Below are 23,058 nucleotides of genomic sequence, written 5' to 3'. Positions count from 1 at the left end.
TCAGGGAACCAAAGTGTGGCCCAGAGCAAAATGTTCCAGAGACAGAAACTGTCTCATGAAGGAAGAGTAGAGGCTTTGGGAAACCTCTTCATAAGTAGAAAGGCAGGCCATGATGGATGGGTAGCCAAGCGGCTTTACTTATCTGGTCTTCTTAGGTCTGCTGCTTGTGTGTTCCTGTTCCGGGCGCCATTTGCCTGTCCCAATTCAGGGCACCATTTGACCTCTGAAAATCCTATCATTTAAGGCTTATTTGCACTGATTATTTATTCCAACCTTCCTTTTATAGATGGGAAAATATACCCTTTTCTTCCTACTCCCAATTCTGTGTGTTTTTTTTTTCTCATTCGCAGAAAGGATTTAGGCATAAATGTGTTTGATGTCTATGCTGTATATGGAGACTGTAAGACACATTAGTCTTGTGTCTGTTGAATTGTGTTGTGTTTCTAGTGTCTCATTTTCAGATCAGATGACTTAGTGGGAATACATTTCTTGGGAATGTTGTTGGCTGTTTGGTAATGTTATCAGCATTTGTTGATAATTCACTACTTTGAAGAAGGATGCTGATCTCTAGAGCTTTGCTGAGCCCGTTTCTCTATACCTGTAGCCCCTCAGGGCTGAGGACAGTACTGAAGCTCACAGAGTGAATTCTCTACCTTATGGGCATTATCTCAGCTGTGCCACTGGAGCACCAAAATAATCCAGTGTGGTGGGAATGGAAGCAGGAGTCTAGAGATGAGATTTTTCACCCCAGGGAGTCCAACAGACCCCAGGCCTATCTCTCCTCCCACCTCAAACTATTTCTCCAGGTCATTAAGGAGAATATGAAATTGATTATTGTCTCTGTGCCTAGCTTAGAGACATGGAGACCCTTGTCCCTAATAGAATGGTAACTCTGGAATTTTTGACAAGAAGAAAATGGAGCAAAGGTAATGGACAAACATGGGTTTACTCAATAGATATTAGTTGTGTGCCAGGTACCACATCAGACCCCACCCTCAAGGGCCCTCCCACTGCCCTTCTTTTTTTTTTAAACATATTCTTTATTTTAAAGATTTTGTGAGAAAGATAGGAAGAGAGAGAAAGAATCAGACACCACTCTGGCACATGTGCTGCCGGGGATTGAACTCAGGACCTCATGCTTGAGAATTCAAGTTTTATCACTGCGCCACTTCCCGGACCACCCCACTGCCCTTCCTAAGCCTTACGTACCACAGCAAGATTTTCTTTTAGAATATAAAAACCGATGGATTTAAGGTTTAGCTGATTTGTGTCCTGTTATTGCTGTCACTGTCCCAGTGCTGGCCTCAACATTCCTTATTCTCCATGACAGCTGAAAGTTGCAAAGAGTTTCTTGGTGTTTACTTAGTGTTTGATTACTCTCCAAGGCCCCAGAGAGTGTGTAGGAGCAAGGGAAAGAACCCAGAAGGAGGTGGCGGTGATTAAAAAAAACGAAACCTCCGAGGCTAGGTGTAGCAGGTTAAGTGCACATGACGTGAAGTGTAAGGGCTGGTGTAAGGATCCCAGTTTGAGCCCCATTCCCCCCCTGCTCCCCACCTGCTGGGGGGGGGGTCACTTCACAAGCAGTGAAGCAGGTCTGCAGGTGTCTGTCTTTCCCCTTCTTTGTCTTGTCTTCCCTTCCTCTCTTAAATTCTCTCTGTCCCATCCAATAACAACAGCAATAGCAACAAAATGGCAAAAATGGCCTCCAGGAGCAGTGGATTTGTAGTGCAGGCACTGATCCCCAGCAATAACCCTGGGGGCAAAAAAAAAAAATCAAAAAGACTCCTGCTTGAGCAGCCAGGTGGGAGGCTAGGACTTACTCCTATGACCTAGTGTGTAGCCTGGGAGAAGAAAGCCCTGTAACTTTGCTGGGTTGGTTTCCTCCTCTGTGACCAGAGAAAGTTTGACTCAGTGATGGCTAAAGTTTCCTCCTGCTGAGATGCAGTAACTTTTGCTTCTTCTCCAGCAGAAAAACAAGGGTGCTGAGGCACACAGATGAGGGAGGGAGGGTAGGCACAGACTCCAGGCCTGAGATCTTCCAGGAGTCCCCATTTCCAAATGTTGGTTCCTTCACCCAGAAAGCCTTCCCTTGACATCATGCTGGTTCTTGCTTCTCTCTTACTTGTTTCCCTGTTTTGTGCCAGTTCTTTTGAAAATGCCTGCACGATATAGGTTTCTGTTCACCCCACACTCCTGATACTATGGCCATTAGTTAAAAAGAAAGGGGGAAATGTTGGTCTGCTTCTAATTCTGCTTCTAAGACCCCTTCTGTTTTGATCATCATGTTAGGTTCGCTTGCATTGCTTAATGCTGTGGCCTATTTACATAATCACTGCTTTACCTGAGACCCGCCCTGCCTACAGGGCATTGGTTTATTCCCCACTGGTTAGATGCAAGCTTGATACCTCCAAGAGCGTGTACACGCTTTTTCCTTCTCCCCACCCCCTATCCTACGTACTTCCTCTTCCTGACACTTCCGCCTCAGGAGACATAAAGGACAGGATTTTCTAATGAATGGGGATTAAATTGATTGCACTGCATTCCCGCTCATCAATAAAGATTGAACTGCGTTCCCAGCTCAGCCATGAGTCCCTTGTCGTCTGTCTCCCACCCAAGAAGTTAGCCCAGCATCCAAACTCCTTCTGACTGTCCTCACAGATAGACTGGTACTGGCCAGAATTTAGATTCCACCTTTCTCCTGTGCATTTTTGAGAAAAGTGCATGGATTTTAGGGTGGAAGATTTCCACTTTAGAGGACATAAGGGTTCTGACAGAAAGATCCAGATTGGGAACAGACCCCAGTGTGCTATTCCCATTCCAGAAAGCTCTCTGCAGAAGCAGCAGGTGGGGCTTGGTCCAGGGCAGGTTGTCAGGAGCAGAGATGGCAGGAAGCAAGCAGAGCTTAGAGACAGGGTGGAGCTGTCCCATCGAAGGTCTGCTGGCTTCTCGTGACACGTGCAGCAAGACACTCTGAGGCCAGCTTCTGGCACGTGAATGAACTCAGGTTCCTGCTAATTCAGGGAGTCAGCTTTGTTTGTTTGCATGTTTGTTTTGTTTGAATCTTTATTTACTAATGGAAAAAAGATAGCGTGCATCACTCTGGCACATCTGATACCAGGGATTGCGCTCAGGACCCCATGCCAAAGAATCCATCACTTTATCCACTGTGCTACCTCCCAGGCTGCAACATGTTTGTCTTAAGCTAGGCAAGGGTTTGAGATGGTCACTCACCTGTGCACCTGCTTTGCCATGTGTGTTACCCAGATTCTAACTTGGCTGCCACCACACTTGGGGGAAGTTTTGGTGCAATGGTGTCTTTCCCTCTGTCCCTCTGTCTCTCTCTTAAAAAAAAAAAAAAAAAAAAAGTCAGCCTGGTGCAGTAAAGCCCTGGCAATAGCAAAGTAATAATAATAATCAATATGTTGGCTAGGAGAAGCAGAAGGCTGTTTCCTGTACATCAATTTTCGCCATTTTCCCATCTTATTTAAATGCAAAAGTTCTAGAAGGTTTTTTTGTTTGTTTTATAGCCACTGACCTGTGCAGACAGGCTCTGTGCAAGGTCAGAGTGATCTGAGCTGTCACTTCCTACGTCATGAGCTGGACATGATTCCCAGTCCCTGTTTTGTTTCTGTAATTTTTTCCTGCCCCTGTGTTAGAACCACTTCTGATGATCTGTAGAAATGATCACAATTAGATGACAAGACCATGGACCCGGTGAAAACAAAGCTTTACTAGCTTGAATTTACCAGCTTGTCAGACAAGACAGACCTGTGTTTTCCAAAATTGTGGTATTTTCCTGCGAGCAGGGAGCATCCTCTTTAGCTGTGTTAGAGCCCTGAATTTGCTCCAAGACCATAGTGAGGCTCTATCCTTGCTTTTACCTGTTTCTTCTGGCTATATGGGCTCTGACACAAAGTCCAAGAGTGAAACTCCTCAAGGTCTCAGTGCTCCTAGGAAGCCTCAGGGCGGAGGAGCGGGGTCTCAAAGTGAGATCTCTCTCAGAGCAGCCAGGGTGCCCCTCTGCTTCCTGGGTGCCTGCGTCAAACTGCCATGTGTCTCATTGCTCCCTCTGGGCCTCCTTCGCTTTCCAGGGCTGGGCAGCAGGGTCCTTGGAGGAAGCAGAAGGAACTGGGGCCCATGGGAAAAAGCAATGATGTGAAATGAAGCCCCTGCTGGGGTTTGACTCAGACGGTGGAGAACGGGCCCACCCCAGCACTGTGAGGAATGGGGTTAAAAAAACCTGACCTTTACATTTTTTCCTGTCAGGGTCTGGCAGTTCTGGCATTTCTTTAGCCACGACACATTTGTCAGTTGGTTTATGCACAGAAACCCGGTAAATTATGGGGGGGGAGACGTAGTGTTTCCCAAATGAATATGCGTTACCCAGCGGTTTGCTCACTCTGCTTTGTTGTCCGGTTTATGTTCTTAATATTTGTTTCTGACATTTTCAGGAAACCAGTTGAGAACTTTTTTTTTTCCCCATGCTTGAACAATCTATGTGAAGACTTTCTTTTCTAGTTAGCGATAGGAGTTTCAGATAAGGCGATTCGGGCTTCTCTCTATTTTAGGAAACTTTTTGAGGTCTTTATTTTATTTTTTCCCCTCATGAAATTTGACAGGGAGTCTTAAGCTCTATCCTTGCAGCTCCCTTACATTAAAAGTGACCTATTTTCTCCCCACGAGGAAGGCTAATGCAAGTCGGGTGATTACTCACCCTGTCGCTCAGCAGCAAAGACTTAGGAAGCCATGATTTATGCCTGTGTGTGGGGAGGGGGCGTGTACCTCTCTCGGGACTGTTGCTCTAGGTGAGAGGCAGAGCCCTGTGTTCCCAGGGGGTCCCAGGGCGGGGGTTGGGGGGAAGGGGGTACCCGGCTTGTCTTGTTCAGGTTTCTAGAAGCTGGTGGCCATTTTCTGAGTTTGAATCCCTGGGTGGAACTCCTCCCACTGTGGCGTCTGTGAGCATTTGTCTTCTAAAATGAAAGCACAAGCAGAAACCCGAACTGGTTTTACAGAACAGCCTGTTCTTTCGATTTTTTTTTTTAGATCAGTATATTTAGAGCATACTTTTTTTTTTCTGCCTAAACAGCCTGGTGTGGGCTTTTGCTTGCAGTGGGGTTTGGGTTTGTTTTGGGAATTTTACTTTGTAAAACAAAGACAACTTCTCTACTGATGTGATTGCCCGCTGCCTCCCTCCCCCAGTCAATTTATCTCGAAAGCAGGTGAGCAGGACCATTGTTTGGATACCTGTGTGCTGCCAGAAACCTCCATTCAATATTTAACTGCATTTCCTTTGGGGTAATATTGTTGGGAAAAGAACTGGAAATTACAGTCTCTAACATCCTCCTCACAACATTTTTATTTCCCCAGCCGATTTTATTTTGTGTCTATTTCGAGACTGGTCTGTCTGTAGCATTTCCACAGTAGAAATGCGCTTGCAGGGGTCTGAAGGTAGCTCTCCCAGTAGAGTGCACACCTTACCAGGCCTGAGGACCCAGGTTGGAATCCCAGGCGATCACAAGGGCAGGCTTGCAGAGGAGAAGCTTCATGAGTGGTGGAGCATATCTTTCCTCTTTCTGTTTCTCTTGCTTTGTTGTGTCTAGAATTAAAAGAGAGAGGACTGCTCAGAGCAGTGGAGCCGTGCAGGCACGGAGCCCCAGAAATAACCCTGCTGGCGAAAGAGAGAGAAAGAGAAAGAAAGAAAGAAAGAAAGAAAGAAAGAAAGAAAGAAAGAAAGAAAGAAAGAAAGAAAGAAAGAAAGAAAAGAAAGAAAGAAAGAAAGAAAGAAAGAAGGAAAGAAAGAGTGCCTCAACTTGTACCACAGACCTGGGGTGGGCTGAGGGATGCTGGACAGTTCTGCTGGTCACTTGCGTCTCCTGAACCCCGAATCCTGGGAAGAGGGAGCCCTCAGTCTTGCGCCACCTCAGAAGTCTGTATCAGGTATCTCTCCAGAGGCTGCAGTTTCATCAGCCAGTGGCTTCACGCAGAAAAAAGGGGAGATGGGAGAGAAGTGATGTGACACAGGGAAGGAGGGTCTGTGCATGCGGTGGGCATGTAGGTGAACTTGACTGAGAGTGCAGGTTCCTCACGGTGATGTCATAGGGAGGCATTTTATGTCTGGAACCAGGAGGGCAGCCCCCCAGAAGAGGCGTGGCAGACCCGGGCAGGGCACTGGGAGGGAGCTGCCCACCAGCATGGCTCTCCAAACTAAAGGGGTCGGCTCTGCCAGGCCCCCTCGCCCCCATGTCTCTAGAACAGACACTTCCAGAGGTTGAGTTGAGTTTCATTGTTTCCAGAAGTTTTCTCAAAGGCCCCACGTCCACATGTGATCTTGGCAGGTCCACTGTTGAAAGCACTCTCTTACCAGGCGGCCCGGGCTCTGCTTCTGTGATTCAGCTTTTTGGAATTGCTCTTTGTGTGACACTGGGATGGCACATGATGTAGATTCAGAATGCCCTGACCTGGTAAGAAGCGACTGACAAAAGGCCTAGGCATCCTCAGCAATCAGTGCTTCCCTTGTTAGAACGCTGCTGGCTCGTTAGGGATGCCACCGGCTCGTGGGGAAGTGTGAACCCCCTTCTGCAACGGGAGCGACCAGGAGCTCACCCAGTAGAGCGAGCACTGTGCATGTGTGAGAACCTGTGTTCAAACCCCCAGCACCTCATGGGAGTGCCACACACAACACCAGGGGAAGTTCTGTAATGACTGAGCAGTGCTGTGATGTCTTAATCTGCTTCTGAAAGTAAAAGCAGCGGGTTAAGCGCACATGGTGCAAAGCGCAAGGACTGGCTCAAGGATCCCACTTTGAGCCCCCGGCTCCCCACCTGCAGGGAGGTTGCTTCACAAGCGGTGAAGCAGGTCTGCAGGTGTCTGTCTTTCTCTCCCCTTCTCTGTCTTCCCCCATCTCTCTCCATTTCTCTCTATCCTATTCAATAAGGACAGCAATAACAACAACAAGAATAAACAATAAAGGCAACAAAAGGGAAAAATGGCTTCCAGGAGCAGTGGATTCATAGTGCAGGCACCGAGCCCCAGCGATAACCCTGGAGGCAAAAAAAAAAAAGTAAAAGCAAACAAACAAGGCTCTGCCGGGCATATGCAGTTGCACATGTGTGAAGATCCTCCTGCCAGTAAATCAAAACATAATAGGAGAGAGCTTGAGCCAACCCTGTAGTTAAAAGGGCTTTGGGAGCAAAGTGGCAAGTTTAATATCTGTCCCCTCGAACTCACGTATGAAGAAATCTTTTTTTTTTCCTCCAGGGATATCACTGGAGTTTGGTGCCTGCACTATGAATTATGAATCCACTGCTGCTGGAGGCTATTTTTTCCTTTTATTTTTGCTCTTGTTGTTTATTGTTGTTGTTATTATTGTTGTTGTTGGGTATGACAGAAAGAAATCAAGAAAGGAAGGGAAGACAGAGAAGAGGAGGAAAAGACAGATACCTGCAGACCTGCTTCACCACTTGTGAAACACACACACACACACACTCCCCCCCCTCCCCCCCCCCGTGCAGGTGGGGGCTTGGGGCTCTAACCGGGATCCTTGTGCCAGTCCTTGCGCTTCGCGCCTTGTGCGCTTAACCCACTGTGCTACCGCCCTGCCCCATGAAGAAATATTCTACATGGGGAAGAACAAACAGGCTGGCTCTGGAAGAAGCTGTGTGACCCAGCTGGCATTCCTCACAGCTCGCCTTCACTTAGTTGGAGTCCTGGGGTAGTTCTAAGAACATGAGTGCTGCTACCTCACCAGTTAAGGCCAGAGAGGACAGTGAACTACTGTTGAAAGACTGAAAGGTTACAGGCAGAACAAAACTTTAGGGTTTTTTTTTTCCTTTTTGTTGCCCTTGTTGCTTATTGTTGTTGTTATTGTTGTTGTCATTGCTGTTGTCACTGCTGGACAGGACAGAGAGAAATGGAAAGAGGAGGGGAAGTCAGAGAGGGGAAGAGAAAGACAGACTCCTGCAGATCTGCCTCACCGCCTGTGAAGCGACTCCCCTGCAGGTGGGGAGCCGGGGGCTCGAGCGGGGATCCTTGCCGGTCCTTGCGCCATGTGTGCTTAACCTGCTGCTCCACCGCCCAGCCCCCAAGAACAAAACTTGAAAGTCAGTTCATACTTCTTGTAGATTAGGGTCTAAAGTTGTGATGGAAATGGCCAAAGATGTCAGATGTGCATTAAGTGTGGGCTGAGCAGTGGATGAAGGCGGCCTGCAGGCTGATGTCACCCAGGGACAGCTTGCCCTGGACACCTCTTCTCGAACCACACCATCTAGGGCCAGGCAGGCACACCTGGTTGAGCACATGTGTTACGATGCACACTGACCTGGGTTCAAGCCACTCCTCCTCACCTGCAGGGTGGGAGGCTCACCAGCAGTGAAGGTCTGCATGTGCCTATGTTTCTCTCTCCCTCTCTGGAACCCTCCCCTCTCAAGTTCCCTCTGTCTTGCCTAGTAAAAGAAAGGGAAAAAAAGAGAGAGAGAAATGGCTGCTGGGAGCAGTGGGTTTGTAGTGCTGGCGCTAAGCCCCAGCAATAACCCAAGTGGGTTAAAAGCTGGAAAGATGAAACAAAACAAACAATAATAGAACCACACCATCGAGCTCAAAGCACTGCCTGCACCACGGCCATCGGCCTTCAGGTCTGCATTTCTTCCTTGGCAGTCTGCCACCCAGCCTTTTCCCATGGAGCTCTGCGCCAAAAGCTCTCCAGACCCAGCCCAGAGCAAAGCCAAGGCCAACGAACCTTCCCCATTTCCCAGAAAATGAAGGAACGGCTCTGGATAAAGGCTACATCCACCTCACACAGGCAGAGTGATGTGTCTGCAGGGTCAGTAGCCAAACACCCTGGCATGTGTGCCCATGCCACCTGCAGGGTCACCCAACAGTCGCCATGCTCAGATTGAGACAGGAAGAAGACACTACAGAAAGCCCTCTTCAGGGGAGTCGGGTGGTGTGGCACAGCAGGTTAAGCGCACGTGGCGCAAAGCGCAAGGACCGGTGTAAGGATCCCGGTTCAAGCCCCAGCTTCCCCACCTGCAGGGGAGTTGCCTCACAAGCGGTGAAGCAGGTCTGCAGGTGTCTATCTTTCTCTCCCTCTCTTTCTTCCCCTCCTCTCTCCATTTCTCTGTCCTATCCAACAACATCAATAACCACAACAATGTTAAACAACAAGGGCAACAAAAGGGAAAATAAATAAATATTTAAAAAATTAAGAAAGAAGGAAAATAAAGAAAGAAAGAAAGAAAGAAAGAAAGAAAGAAAGAAAGAAAGAAAGAAAGGAACCCCTCTTTATCTGGGCATGCAGAGGCTACCTGATAGCACCAGGCCAGGGCATGGCAGCAGGCAGAGCTTGGGAGACCTGACCATTGGCATTGACCTGCCCAGCCCAAGGCTAGTTTCTGAAATGTTGAGCAGAGAGTAGCTTCCTAGTTAGTCTTGACTGTGACAGTGAGAGAATTGCCCTCTCTGTCGACACTCAATGGCACCTACACATCCTGAAATTTATAACGCTCTCTTCCTCTCTTTTCTAAATCTCTTTTTACCACTCATCTCTCATTGTGCTGGGTCATAATGTCTTGAGAGCACCGGCCAGGGTCTAGTAGGTGTGCCGTGTTCAGTCGACAGGACTTGCTGCCATGGTGTTGCACCCCCACCCCCACCCCCGTCACCACCATCGCCAGCTTAACTAACGGCCTTTCCCCAAAAGGTAAGGAGACACACCTGTGTCCCTCAGTCATCTCCACTCTGATGTACCAAAGAAAGACCACACGTAAGGTCAGAAAACCACCTAGCAGCCCCCTCCCCGCCCCCAGCTGGTTTCATGGCCACATTTGGGGAGCACAGCTCCTGACTCAGAGCTGAGACAAACCTTCATGGAGATTGGGTCTTGTGGATTTGCTGGCTGGGAGTGCACTGGGACAGTTGGGGAGGAGGTGATGTTGAGGAGGTGACTTTTAGTTGAACTGTACAGGTATAGAATGGGGCGGTTATAACCACACTAAGAGTCTGATTGTATAAACTGTTGTTTCTGGGCTGGTACTTGGACCTTAATGTAGAACCTTGCTTCTTTGTTTCTTCCTTTTCATTTTTTGCCTCCAGGGTAATCGCTGGGGCCTGGTGCCTGCACTGTGAACCCACTGCTCCTGAAAGACTTTCCCCCCTTATTTTGTTGCCCCTTTTGTTGTTGTTATTGTTATTGCTGTTGCTGGGTAGGACAAAGAGAAATCGAGAGAGAAGGGGAAGACAGAGAAAGAGAGAAAGACACCTGCAGACCTGCTTCACTGCATGTGAAGTGACCCCCCCCTGCAGGTGGGGAGCCAGGGACTCGAGCCAGGATCCTTATGTGGGTCTTTGAGCTTCATACCATGTGCGCTTAACCCTCTGCGCTACCACCTGCCTCCCCCCACCCCCGCCCCATTTCTTTCTATACCTCTGGCTTCCATTGATCTTCTGGCCATAAAAACCATGTTGCCATAAAAGGTACTTTCTGTGTTAGGGGGCAGGAAACCTGTGTATGCCAGGGATCTGACACAAATCATCACAGTGCAGGGCATGATGCCAGTGGAATGTGTATCACTATGCCAGTGAGGGCACGGGGCCGGGGTAGGGCTGGGGGGCTAACCACCCAGTGGAGCGTGCTCCTTCCCATGTGCAAGGCCCTGGGTGTGAGCCCTGGAGCCACATGGGAGCACCAGGAACAGCATCAGGGATGCTTCACCACTGGTGGAGCAGTGCTGAGGTGTCTCTCCCATCTCTCCATTATCTGTTTCTCTCTTGGACAAAATAATGAATGAAAAGAAAAAGTCAGTCAGGTAAGCAGCTCAGCAGCGATATTGTGCATATGTGAGACTCCAGGTTCTTTAGTTACAATAATAAAATAGAGGGCAATCACTCTCAGTGCTGGGCAGGTAGAGGGGAGACTAGCTGTGCCTTTTTTTTGCCTCCAGGGTTATTGTTGGGGCTCAGTGCATGCATCACGAATCCACTGCTCCTAGAAGCCATTTTCCCCCTTTTGCTGCCATTGTTGTTGTAGCCTTGCTGTGGTTATTATTGTTGTTGTTCGTTGTTGGATAGGACAGAGAGAAATCGAGAGAGGAAGGGAAGACAGAGGGGGAGAGAAAGATAGACACCTGCAGACCTGCTTCACTGCTTGTGAAGTGACTCCCCCGCAGGTGGGGAGCCAGGGGCTCGAACCGGGATCCTTATGCCGGTCCTTGCACTTTGCACCATGTGTGCTTAACCCACTGCGCTGCCGCCTGACCCCCTAGCTGTGCCTTCTTGAGGGGGTAAGGATCCAGAGTGTTGCCTGCTTCTGCAGAAATGCTTTTTGTTGGTGGTGTTTTTTTGTTTTGTTTTGTTTTGTTTTGTTTTGTTTTTTTGCTTCCAAGGTTATTGCTGGGGCTCAGTGCCTGCACCACAAATCCACTGCTCCTGGAGGCCATTCTTGCCATTTTGTTGCCCTTGTTGTTACCCTTGTTGTCATTATTATTGTTGTTGTCATTGCTGCCGTTGTTGTCATTGCTGTTGGACAGGACAGAGAGAAATGGAGAGAGAAGGGGAGACAGAAGGGGAGAGAAAGATAGACACCTGCAGGCCTGCTTCACCACCTGTGAAGTGACTCCCCTGCAAGTGGGGAGCTGGGGGCTTGAACCGGGATCCTTGTGCCAGTCCTTGCGCTTTGCACCATGTGCATTTAACCTGCTGCGCTACCGCCCGACTCCCTCCCCCCCCAAATGCTTTTTGAAAGGCAGAAGTAGATGGGTCTCTGCTGCTGCTGCTGCTGCTGCTGCTGCTGTGACTTGTCATCTGAACTGGAAGTTACTGGGGTGAGGAGGAGCAAACAGCCACAGTATCTTAGAGATGAAACCCTAGCCTCCTATCCAGTTCATTTAGAAAGCTAATTAGCTAAATGCTTTTTTTTTTTCCCCAGCAACTTCAAAGTTCCTGTTTATATTTTGAGCATAACATGGCCTATTATCCTCATCCACTTTTGATTGTGATGGTCTTTCTGATTCTGTATATTATTTTCAAGAGGCCTGGGACCCTGGAGACTGGGCAGCCAGGCTTGAACGTGCAGCTGTAGATTTTAGTCATCCATAAGAAAAAAGCCGTTTCTCGGGGACCGGGCGGTGGCACACCCGGTTAAGCACACATAGTACTATGCTCATGGACCCGGGTTCAAGGCCCCCACTCTCCACCTGCAGCAGATACACTTTACAAGTGGTGAAACAGGTCTGCAGGTGTCTTTCTTTCTCTCCCCCTCCCTCTCATCCTCCCATTTCAATTTCTATCTGTCCTGTAGTATGAAAAAAAAAAAAAAAAAAGAAAACCTGTCTCTTTCCCTCTGCCCTCCTTGTCCCTTCTCTTCCTGCCACCACCATCAAGGGAACTTAGCTTAGCATTCTGGGTCCCTGTCCCCTTTTCTTCTCATCTCAACAAATTATTGCCATGGTTGTCTGAATGGAGTGAATCATCACTGAAAGTCAAGTTCCCATCTCCAAAGCAAGTAACCTTATAAAAGACACAGAAGAGGAAGTCACATGAAAACAATGACAAGTTGGAGGAAAGCAGCCACAAGCTCAAGAGTGGCTGACACCATCAGGAGATGGAAAAGGAAGGAGAGAGGGGCTTTGCCTCAAGAGCCTTCAGAGAGAACAAAGCCCTGCCAGCATCCTGACTTTGGGCTTCTGGTGGGGATTCCAGAACTAAGCCACCCAGTTTGTAGTACTTTGTCACAGAAAACTTAGGAAACCGACACAGTGTCTCAGCCTCACTCAATTTCAAAGTGCCTGGGAACTTATTAAAAGTCCATTTCCCCAGAAACTGATTTCCTCCTATTCCCAGTTCTGATCCAGTCAGTCTGAGGTGACACAAAATTTTAAAAATTACAAAATTTTTTTTTTCAGGTAGCGACAAAGAAACCAGACTTTCTTCAATGCAGTAAGGAGCAGACTTGAACATGAGCAGTCTCACACATGGCAAAGCAATGCACTTTCCAAATGAGCTAAAACTTAATAAAGGCTCCCAGCTTGTTCTGATACATCCATTTAGTATTAGTGGTCTTCAAGTTTCATCTTTGGTCTATTTTTCTTTCTTTTTTTCTTTTCTTTCATTCGTGTGTGTGTGTGTGTGTCTGTCCAGGGTTATTGCTGGGGCTTGGTGCCTGCACTGCTCCTGGTGGCCATGTTTTTCATTGTTGTTGTTGTTGTTGTTGGATAGCACAGAGAGAAATTGAGAGAGGAGGGGAAGACAGAGGGGGAGAGAAAGATGGAAACCTGTAGACATGCTTCACCTTGAGAAGTGATTCCCCTGCAGGTGGGGAGCTGGGGGCTTGAACTGGGATCCTTGCAATAGTCCTTGCTCTTCTCACTATGTGTGCTTAACCCAGTGTACTACTGCCTGGACCCCCATCTTTGATCTTTTTTATCATTATTATCTTTCTTTACTTATTAGAGGCAGTCAGAAATTGAGAGGAGAGGGAGATAGAAACAGAGACAGAGAGACACCTGCAGCCCTGCTTCACCACTGGTGAAGCTTTCACCTTGCAGGTGGGGACCAGGGACTTGAACCTGGGTCTTTGCACATTGTAACATGTGCGCTCAACCAGAAAGGCTGTGCATTGTATATGATGATCTATCTCCCTGCCCCAATTCTGTATGTTTAAAGACAAACCAAAACACTGGTCCTGCACCATCTTCCATGGGACTCCCTTGGTTACTGTCCATGCCATCACCATGTGGTGGTGGGGTTCAAGCCCATGGCCTCACAGTCCACAAAGCCTGCATGTTACCAAGTGAGGGATTCCCACGGCCTAGTTTTTCCCTCTACCCTGCTCCGCCTTCCTTGGGCAATATCTGCTCAGGTTTGCAGCCCCCTCCTGTGTGTCAGTGCACGCACCTCTGAGTCTCCGGCCCAACTTCCTCTATTCGGGGGCCTGTTGACTGAGAATGCTACCTGCATTTGGGGCGGGGAGGGGTTCCTTCGTCTGCTTTTTTCCCTTTTAATTGAATAGAGACAGAGATGAAAAGGGAAGGGGAAGAGAGGAGGGAGTGAGAGGGAAAGACACCTACAGCACTGCGCCACAGCTTGTGATGCTGCCCCCTGCAGGTGGGGACTGGAGTCTAGAGCCTGAGTCTTTGCACACTGTAACGTGCTGAACCAGGTGTGCCACTGCCCAGCCCTTTAATCTGCTTTGTGACCTATTGATGACATCCAGCGATAGAATCGGAGTCTCAGCCTTCATCCTTGCAACCTCTCCATTTCATCTAGTTGATCTGTCCAGTGTTCATCTTTCTTCCTTTCCCACTGCTACCTTGCTTTGTGCCTCCAGACAGCCTTCCCATCACCAGCCTGCTAGCGTGTTTGCAGATGTTGTCAGATGGTTCTGAGAACCTTCTGGAAGGCTCATCCTGGCACAGTCTGCATGTTAGAATAACCTGGAGACCATCTACTAAATTCCTAGAAGCCCAGGACCATGGTAGAATGTGTACTTTCCCAAACACGAGGACCTGGGTTTGAGTCCTGACACCACGTGAGAGCATGGCGCATGGCATTGAAAGAAGCTCCAGGAGCAATGCTGCAGTCTCTCTCTCCTCTCTCTGTCTGAAATTAAATAAAAAAAAAAGTTCATCAAGAGGAGTGGGATTACAGAATTGCACAGACATGAGATCCCGACAGACAAAAATGAAATTGAAATCAAAATAAAATACTCTGTTCACCGAACACCAGGTAGACCAGAATCTCACATTGAGCCTGAGTATTGGAATGTTTCCAGGCTCCCACAGTTGATTCCAATAGGCAGTTAAAAATTGAAAAGTTCTGGACAAGAAAATAGTGACCAGACTCTGCACGAAATAGAAACCCCTTGGGGACCAGGACCCTGCTGGCCTGACCCCATTCCCATCAGGCTGAACATCCCACTCGCAGGAGCCATCCCCCTCATCTCTGTTCTCGAAAAGCATCGCTCTAGTTTCTGCCTCCTTGCCTTAGCGTAGCCCTCTGTCTGTGATAGGACACCTTTGCCCTTCTGGGATTTCAAAGACATTCTCCCTGTCTTTCAAAACCTATTTCCACCTCTTCCCCTGACTCTCTGCCTATATTCACTGAGCTGCCTGCCTGGCGCCCTGGCCACATTCCTTAGAACACTTGGAGCATACGGAGGAGCCGTTTTGTCTGCCTGGGCAGTGGGTTCTAGGAGGTTGCTGAATGAAGAAAGAATAAATAAAGGATTAAATGAGGCTACAGCTGGGCCGGATAGTGGCACATCTGGTTGAGCGCACCTGTTACCATGCACAAGGATCCGGGTTTGAGTCTCTGGTCACCACCTGCAGGATGGAAGCTTCATGAGTGGTGGAGCAGGTGTCTCTCTATTTCTCTTGTCTTCTCCTCTCTCATTTTCTCTGTCTTATCAAATGAAAAATAAGTAAATGAAAACATAATCATAACAATTAAGCCAAAAGAATGACGTTGTCTTTCTGTTCTTTGAATTATTGGGGCCCAGGTCTTTTTTTCTTTCTTTCTCTCTTTCTTTTTTTTTTCTTTTTAACCAGGGCACTGCTCAACTCAACTTTGGCTTATGGTGGTGTGGAGTATTGAACTGGAGGACCTTGGAGCCTCAAGCATGAAAGTCTCTTTGCATAACCATTATGCTATCTACCCCCACCCAGGCCCACATTGTTTTATACCCTATCAAACTTGTTACGAAAACAAAACTGTACTTGGTTTTAAGGAATATAGTGTATTGTAGTGGTAGTAAGTGTGAAGTATTATCAATGGAACATTTTCTAACGCAGGTCTCTGTAATCATTACTGCACTAGCTATCACAATCATCATCTAAGGTGTTATCCTCATTTTTCGGACCAAATTAAACAACATGTCATGTGATCAGGTAATGGAAGATGGCGGAGAAGGCAGAGTCAACATGTGGATTATCAGAGTGCTTATATTTTATAGGCTAGCCAGGAAAAAATACAAAGTGGATGTTCACGGTGTGTGTGCACTGCATGATAAACACGCATTTGACAGTGAATTTGGCACAAAACAAACACAGCCAGTAAATATTGCCGATCAGAGATGAGGCAGGGATTTGTATTTATTAACAGAATCATAAAAACAGTCTTTTTTGTTTGCCTCCAGGGTTATTGCTGGGGCTCAGTGCCAGCACCATGAATCCAGTGCTCCTAGAGGCCATTTTCCCCCCTTTTGTTTCCCTTGTTGTTGTAGCCTGGTTGTGGTTATTCTTGTTGTTGATTATGTCATTCGTTGTTGGATAGGACAGAGAGACATCGAGAGAGGAGGGTAAGACAGAGAGAGGGAAAGAAAGATAGACACCTGCAAACTTGCTTCACCACATGTGAAGCGACTCCCCTAAAGGTGGGGAGCTGGGGACTCGAACTAGGATCCTTACGATATTTCTTGTGCTTTGCACCACATGCGCTTAACCCACTGTGCTACCACCCAACCCGTCTCCTTTTTTAAGTATGCTAGAAGGAATTTTTGAACCAAAAGTATAACAAGTTCAGGGTTGCAGATTCACTCATGAGCTATGTATTTATTGTTGGGATGCTGGCTTTACTTTTCAGAGCTTCGGTGTTTTCATCTTTGAAATCAGAACATTATTTCACAGTGTTACAGGAATTCTGTGAGAGAGAAAACATGAGAGTGTTATGAAAGCCATGTTTAACTGGTACAGGTTTCACTAGGAGGAAGACCCAGGGTCCTTTCCACTGTTTCTTTGAGCCCAGGAAGTTGGCCTTTGGGGAGAGTTGGGATGGGGAAGGTGGAGTTATCTGGGTAAGTGGATAGGGACATGGAAATAATTGCAGGTGGTTTGAATCCGAGAGCAAGGTTGACCGTGAGGTTTCTGCAATGCAAGTCTCAGAAAAACAGGCAGCATGAATTGAGCTAGTTAGGAAGGATGGGAGGATGAGAAAAGTGGCTAGCATATTAGATTCTGACTGTATTTCTTGAAACCGCGTAGCTGAGAGCATGTAGCAGGGTAGGGTTTCACATAGGTTTGCCTGTAACCAAAGACCTACCCAGGGACCACAGCTCAGCACAGCTCCAGGGAGCTTGACATCTTGTTCTTTCACTCTTAGGTTATCTCTCAACAATCCCATTCTCAGCAACTCTTGAGATCTTCTGGATCTCACTTTTAAGAGCTCACTGGCGCCTCGGTCCCAGGTTTCTGGCTTCAAACATGCTCCTGCATGAAGGTCAGAGCTGCCCCTCAGAGTCACTTCCTGCTGGTATGCATTCAACCACCTTCCCCTTGAAGGATGAAACTGAAGCTCTGGCTTTTTTTTTTTTTAATCTCATAGATAGAAAACAATGTTTTCCAAGTCGTCATCGGGGCATCATCTGTGCCAGAAAGGTGCCCAGGTTCCCTCTCTCTTTCTCTTTTTCTCATTAATGAATAAAGAAACCTTCCAATACTTTCTGTTGCCTAAATGGTTCCCTCATTTTAGATATGAGAAAACTGGCACATAAGAGGCGCACCTTCTGAGAACTCAGTGTAACCAAACAAGGCTTCCAGATTGCTGGCTCCTTTACACATAACTGTACACCATATGCGTCAGTTTCCTCATATCTAAAATGAAAGGACTAGGTAGAAAAAGCTGGAGTTCCTTCCATTTGTAATAATTTTTTTGTAGGGCACAGCGGGTGGTTAGCTTAGGGGTTCTCCTGTGGCTGAGGTGAATGGAGGCCATTGGGGGAATCCTGTGGGGAGGAGATTCCCTGCTCTGCATGGAACAATCCCCACCTCAGTTCCTGAAGAAACTCCAGAATCTGTGGATGATTAAGAATGAGTTAAGCACTGACAAAAACCGTAAGATAAGAAGGGTACAACTACACACAATTCCTTTTTATAAATAAAAATTTAAAAAATTAAAATTAAGGGGGTCGGGCTGTAGCGCAGTGGGTTACGTGCACATGGCGCAAAGCGCAAGGACCAGCCTAAGGATCCCAGTTCGAGCCCCTGGCTCCCCACCTGCATGGGAGTCGCTTCACAAGTGGTGAAGCAAGTCTGCAGGTGTCTATCTTTATCTTCCCCTCTCTGTCTTCCCTCCTCTCTCCATTTCTCCCTGTCCTATCCAACAACGAATGTCATCAACAACAATAATAATAACCACAAGGCTACAACAAGGGCAACAAAAGGGGGAAAAATAAAATAAAATAAAAAGAATGAGTTAAGCAAACATGCTCCACTACAAAGCATGCTTAAAGCTTTGCCTTTTGTTTTTAGAAACGCCCAGTATCTGTTTATTTGGAAGCTGGGCTCGCTCTTTTTTTTTTTTTTTCCTTCCTTTCTCTGAAATGACTGGGGGCTGGGTTACCAACTACCCCAACCCAGGTCCATCTCTTTGTGTAGGTTCAGCACCATCTTGTGGACACAACTCCGGGGGCCAGGATATGCTGTGATGGGCAGGTGTAAAGGAGCCTCTCAACCCAACCCCCCCCCCCCCCCAAGAGGTGCTGCCAGGGAAGGCCTCTGCCTGCGGGCTCATGTTTCAGAGAGGAGTGCCTCTCAGGACCAGAGTCTGACTCAGGGAATTTACTGTCTCTTACTAAGCTTAGGAGTGGTCAGAGGTAGCCACATAGGAAACCAACCCATCCAGGGAGTTGTGGTCCAACACTGGGTTTCTGTTTAACTGTGAGCCCTGAACCCCCTCCTCTCTGACCTCCCTCCTCCCTCCTCCCAGCATCTGACCCACCTCTCTGTTGATCCCCACCCCCCTGCTGCCAGTGGCCACCATTTGGGGTCCAACTTCCATGTTGTGCTTTGAGCCAGCTCCCCCTGCCAGCCGGGTGAGGTGGGAAACAGCACCTGAGCTGGAGCATGCTTTCTTCCCTAGTTCTGTCTCCTAACACTGTTTCCTTGTATGAGGAGATTCGGCAGTAAGTATACTGACCTGCGCCTGCGCTGGTGGTCAGAGCCGGGCTTGCCCAGTCCGTTTGCCCGCACTAGCCAGGGACCTCTCCGCTGGTTCCCTACAAACTACTCCCCCCCCCCACCCTGTAGTTGAAGGATATTCAGACGCCAGCTGTCGTCTGAATATCCTGTGCTTCTCCGCTCCTTCCTCATATAGGGCTGCAAGGGGCAGTTTCTCTGACGGGCTTGTCTGGTTCCTCTGGTTCCCTCCAACTCATTAATCTTATATCTGTACACTGCTCCTGGCTTTATTTATAATAATACACCATCATGCAAAAAGGTTCTATTTTTTCTCTTTTTTTTTTTTGCCTCCAAGGTTATTGCGGGGGCTCAGTGCCTGCACCACAAATCCACTGCTCCTGGAGGCTATTTTTCCCCTTTTGTTGCCCTTGTTGTTTTATCGTTGTTGTGGTTATTATTGTTGCTGTTATTGATGTCATTGTTGTTGGAGGACAGAGAGAAACAGGGAGGAGGGGAGACAGAAGGGGAGATAAAGATAGACACCTGCAAACCTGCTTCACTGCTCATGAAACGACCCCCTCCTGCAGGTGGGGAGCTAGGGGCTCAAACCAGGATCCTTACACCGGCCCTTGCACTTTGTGCCATGTGTGTTTAACCCGCTGCACTACTGCCCAACCCCCAGAAGATTCTATTCTTTAGAAGAAAATACACTTTTTATTTAACTTTTTATTTATTTACCTATTTTTGTCAACAGGGCTATTGCTGGGGCTTGGTGCCGGCACTACAAACCTACTGGTCCCAGTGGCCTTTTTTTTTTTTTTTCTATTTTATTTGACAGGACAGAGAGAAATTGAAAGGGGAGGGAGAGCTAGAGAGGGAGAAAGATAAACACCTACAGAGAGAGCTAGAGAGGGAGAAAGATAAACACCTACAGACATGCTTCACCACTTGTGAAGCTTCTCCCTTGCAGCAGGGGGTGGGGTGGCGTAGGGGTGGAGAGCTCGAACCTCGGTCCTTGCACATGGTGATATGTGCACTTTAACCAGGTGTGCCATCACCCGGCCCCCAAAGTAAATATTTTTTTTTAATGACATACTCTACCTATGTTAACATATTTTACTGAGATTTCAACATGAGAACTCTTTACTACCCAATAGTTCCTTATTTAGCTAGAGATGTATTTTCATGGGTTACTTCGCAGCCAACCTACAAAAACCCAACTATCTCTCTCCTGTGTATTTTGTAGCCAACTTCCCTTTGGGGACTGTCAGCCTAGCCTGAGTCCCATCACTCCAGACAGCCCCGCCGGCTGGAGCTGGTCTTGCCTGAGCTCTCAGAGAACCCTCAAAGCCTAAGACCCTCCCAGACACTCAACTCTCAACTTCAGCTCCAGGGAAAACCCCCACTGACAAAATCCCTTCTGCTCCCAACACCCTCTCACAAAATCAAAGCATTTGTTATCATTATAAGACGAGCTAGAGGGGGCAGTGTGGTGGCACACTGGGTTAAGCGCACATAGTATGAAGTGTAAGGACCTGCGCAAGAATCCCAGTTCGAGCCCCTGGCTCTCCACCTGCAGGGATTTCACTTTACAAACAGTGAAGCAGATCTGCTAGTATCTCTGTCTCTGTCTCTCTCCTATCCAAGTACTAACCAGGCCCAACCCTACTTAGCTTCCAAGATCAGACGAGATCAGGCATGATCAGGGCGGTGTGGTCGTAGACCCTCCCTCTATCTCACCCTTCCCTCTCAATTTCTCTAAGTCCTATAAAAATATATATATAAAGAGAAATAGCCGCGGGGGTCGGTCAGTGGCACACTGGGTTAAAGTGCATATGGTGCAAAGTACAAGGACTGGCTCAAGGATCCTGGTTCGAGCCCCCAGCTCCCCACCTGCGGGGCCAGGGGAGTAGGGGCTCGATTCACAAGTGGTAAAGCAGGTTTGCAGTTGTCTTATCTTTCTTTCTCCTCTCTGTCTTTCCCTCCTCTCTCGATTTCTCTCTGTCCTATTTAACAGCAGCAGCAGCAGCAGCAAAAACAACAATGGAAAAAAGATGACCACCAGGAGCAGTGGATTCATAGTTCAGGCACCGAGCCCAGTGATAACCCTGGAGGCAAAATAAATACATATATACACCCATACATACATACATACATACATGGTCACAGAAGCTGTGGATTCATAGTTCAGGTACTGAGTCCCAGCGGTAATCCTGGAGGCAGTAAGTAAATAAAGAGGGCTAGAGGGGGGAAAGGATGTTGATACTGTTTTTGTTTGCTGGAATTTTCTTTTTTAAAAAATTTATTTACTATTTATTTATTTACTTATCCCCTTTTTGTTGCCCTTGTTGTTGTAGCCTTGCTGTGGTTATTATTGTTGGTGGTGGTGTTGTTTGTTGTTGGATAGGACAGAGAGAAATCAAGAGAGGAAGGGAAGACAGAGAGGGGGAGAGAAAGATAGACACCTGCAGACCTGCTTCACCACCTGTGAAGTGACTCCCCTGCAGGTGGGCAGCCGGGGACTCGAGCCGGGATCCTTACGCCAGTCCTTGCGCTTCGCTCCACCTGCGCTTAACCCGCTGGTTTTCTGGAATTTTCATGGAAACTTATCAGGGTTCTTCTTCTTCTAGCATTTGCCCTTCTTCCGTAGCCAGTCAACAGCGTCAGGTTGAGCCTGATGTAAAGTTTCGAGACCTCCTTTGAATCTGGAGAGGTGGCAGTCGTTGACTATGTGGTTCATAGTCTGTCTGTAGCCGCAGGGGCAGTTCGGGTCGTCTCTGGCTCCCCAGCGATGGAACATAGCGGCGCACCGGCCATGGCCTGTTCGATAGCGATTGAGGAGGGCCCAATCATAACGTGCTAGGTCAAAGCCCGGTTGACGCTTGCAGGGGTCTGTGAGGAGGTGTTTGTTCTTTACCTCAGCTGACTGCCAGCTCTGTTTCCAAGAGACTGGAACAGAGAAGTTCAGTGTAGGCGTAGGGGACCAGATTGGGTGACGAGACGTCAAGCGTTGGACAGGGTGGGCGAAGATATCCGCGTATATTGGCAGGTCCGGTCGAGCGTAGACGTGGGAAATGAACTTAGATGATGCCGCATCCCGACAAATATCTGGCGGGGCGATGTTGCTAAGGACTGGCAGCCATGGAACCGGGGTGGAACGGATGGTTCCAGAAATTATCCTCATGGAGGAATATAATTTGGAATCGACCAAGTGGACATGGGGGCTACGGAACCATACTGGGGCACAGTATTCTGCAGTGGAATAGCATAATGCCAGAGATGATGATCGTAGTGTGGAAGCGCTCGTGCCCCATGAGGAGCTGGCTAGTCTTGCAGTGATGTGATTCCTCGCGCCCACCTTTGCTGCAGTTTTTATGAGATGTTCGTGAAATGACAGAGTGCGATTGAGAGTAACGCCAAGATAGACTGGCTGGGCTTCATGCCGGATTCTCGTATCGCCAAGCTGCACATTAAGCTCACGCGAGGCCGAGGCATGGTGTAGATGGAAAACAGATGATACCGTTTTTTGCAGTGCTAGGGATTAGTCGCCATTTTTTACAGTAATCAGATATCAGAGACATGTCTTTCATGAGTGTTTCCTCGAGGATGTCGAACTTGGATGCCTGAGTTGCACAGCAGATGCCATCGGCGTAGATGAACTTCCTTGAAGAAGTTTCTGGGAGGTCATTGATGTAAATATTAAATAGCGTAGGAGCCAGAACAGAGCCCTGGGGGAGGCCACTTGAGACAATGGTCCATCTGCTAGACTTGTCACCCAGATGCACCCAGAATCTTCTGTTTTGGAGAAGAAACGATATAGTGTTGGCCACCCATGGAGGCAGGCATCTTGAGATCTTGACTAGGAGACCACGGTGCCAGACCTTGTCATAGGCTGCTGTGAGATCAACAAAGACAGCACCCGTCTTTAAATTCTTCTGGAATCCATTTTCAATGTAAGTTGAGAGGGCCAGGGCTTGTTCGCAGGTAGATCTTCCTGGGCAGAAACCAGCTTGGGCAGGTGATAGGAATTTCTCTGTATGATGAGAAATATGTGACAGAAGCAGCCTCTCAAGGAGTTTGTAACAGAGAGGAGAGAAATTGGTCTATAGCTGGCGGCCAGTGTTGGGTCTTTCTTTGGTTTCAAAACTGCTATAATCTTCGCACGACGCCAAAG

General features: G+C 47.9%; 1 protein-coding gene across 15 annotated transcripts in view; it reads left to right on the top strand.

The window, feature by feature from the left end:
* ZBTB38 (zinc finger and BTB domain containing 38) overlaps positions 1-23,058 on the top strand; it is a 126,777-nt gene that overhangs the window by 54,411 nt on the left and 49,308 nt on the right. The window contains exon 3 of one of the 15 annotated variants that reach the window (XR_009551522.1): positions 12,897-15,769. The exons of the other annotated variants lie outside the window; for them this stretch is intronic. The gene's annotated coding sequence lies outside the window, so the exon portion shown is untranslated. Of the gene's footprint in view, positions 1-12,896; positions 15,770-23,058 lie in introns of those variants that run through there. 15 annotated transcript variants of the gene reach the window in all.

The sequence above is a fragment of the Erinaceus europaeus genome, chromosome 9 (assembly GCF_950295315.1).
Source record: "Erinaceus europaeus chromosome 9, mEriEur2.1, whole genome shotgun sequence".
Lineage (NCBI taxonomy): Eukaryota > Metazoa > Chordata > Mammalia > Eulipotyphla > Erinaceidae > Erinaceus > Erinaceus europaeus.
The sequence above is the reverse complement of the archived record's forward strand: the minus strand, read 5'-3'. Positions and strand labels throughout refer to the sequence as shown.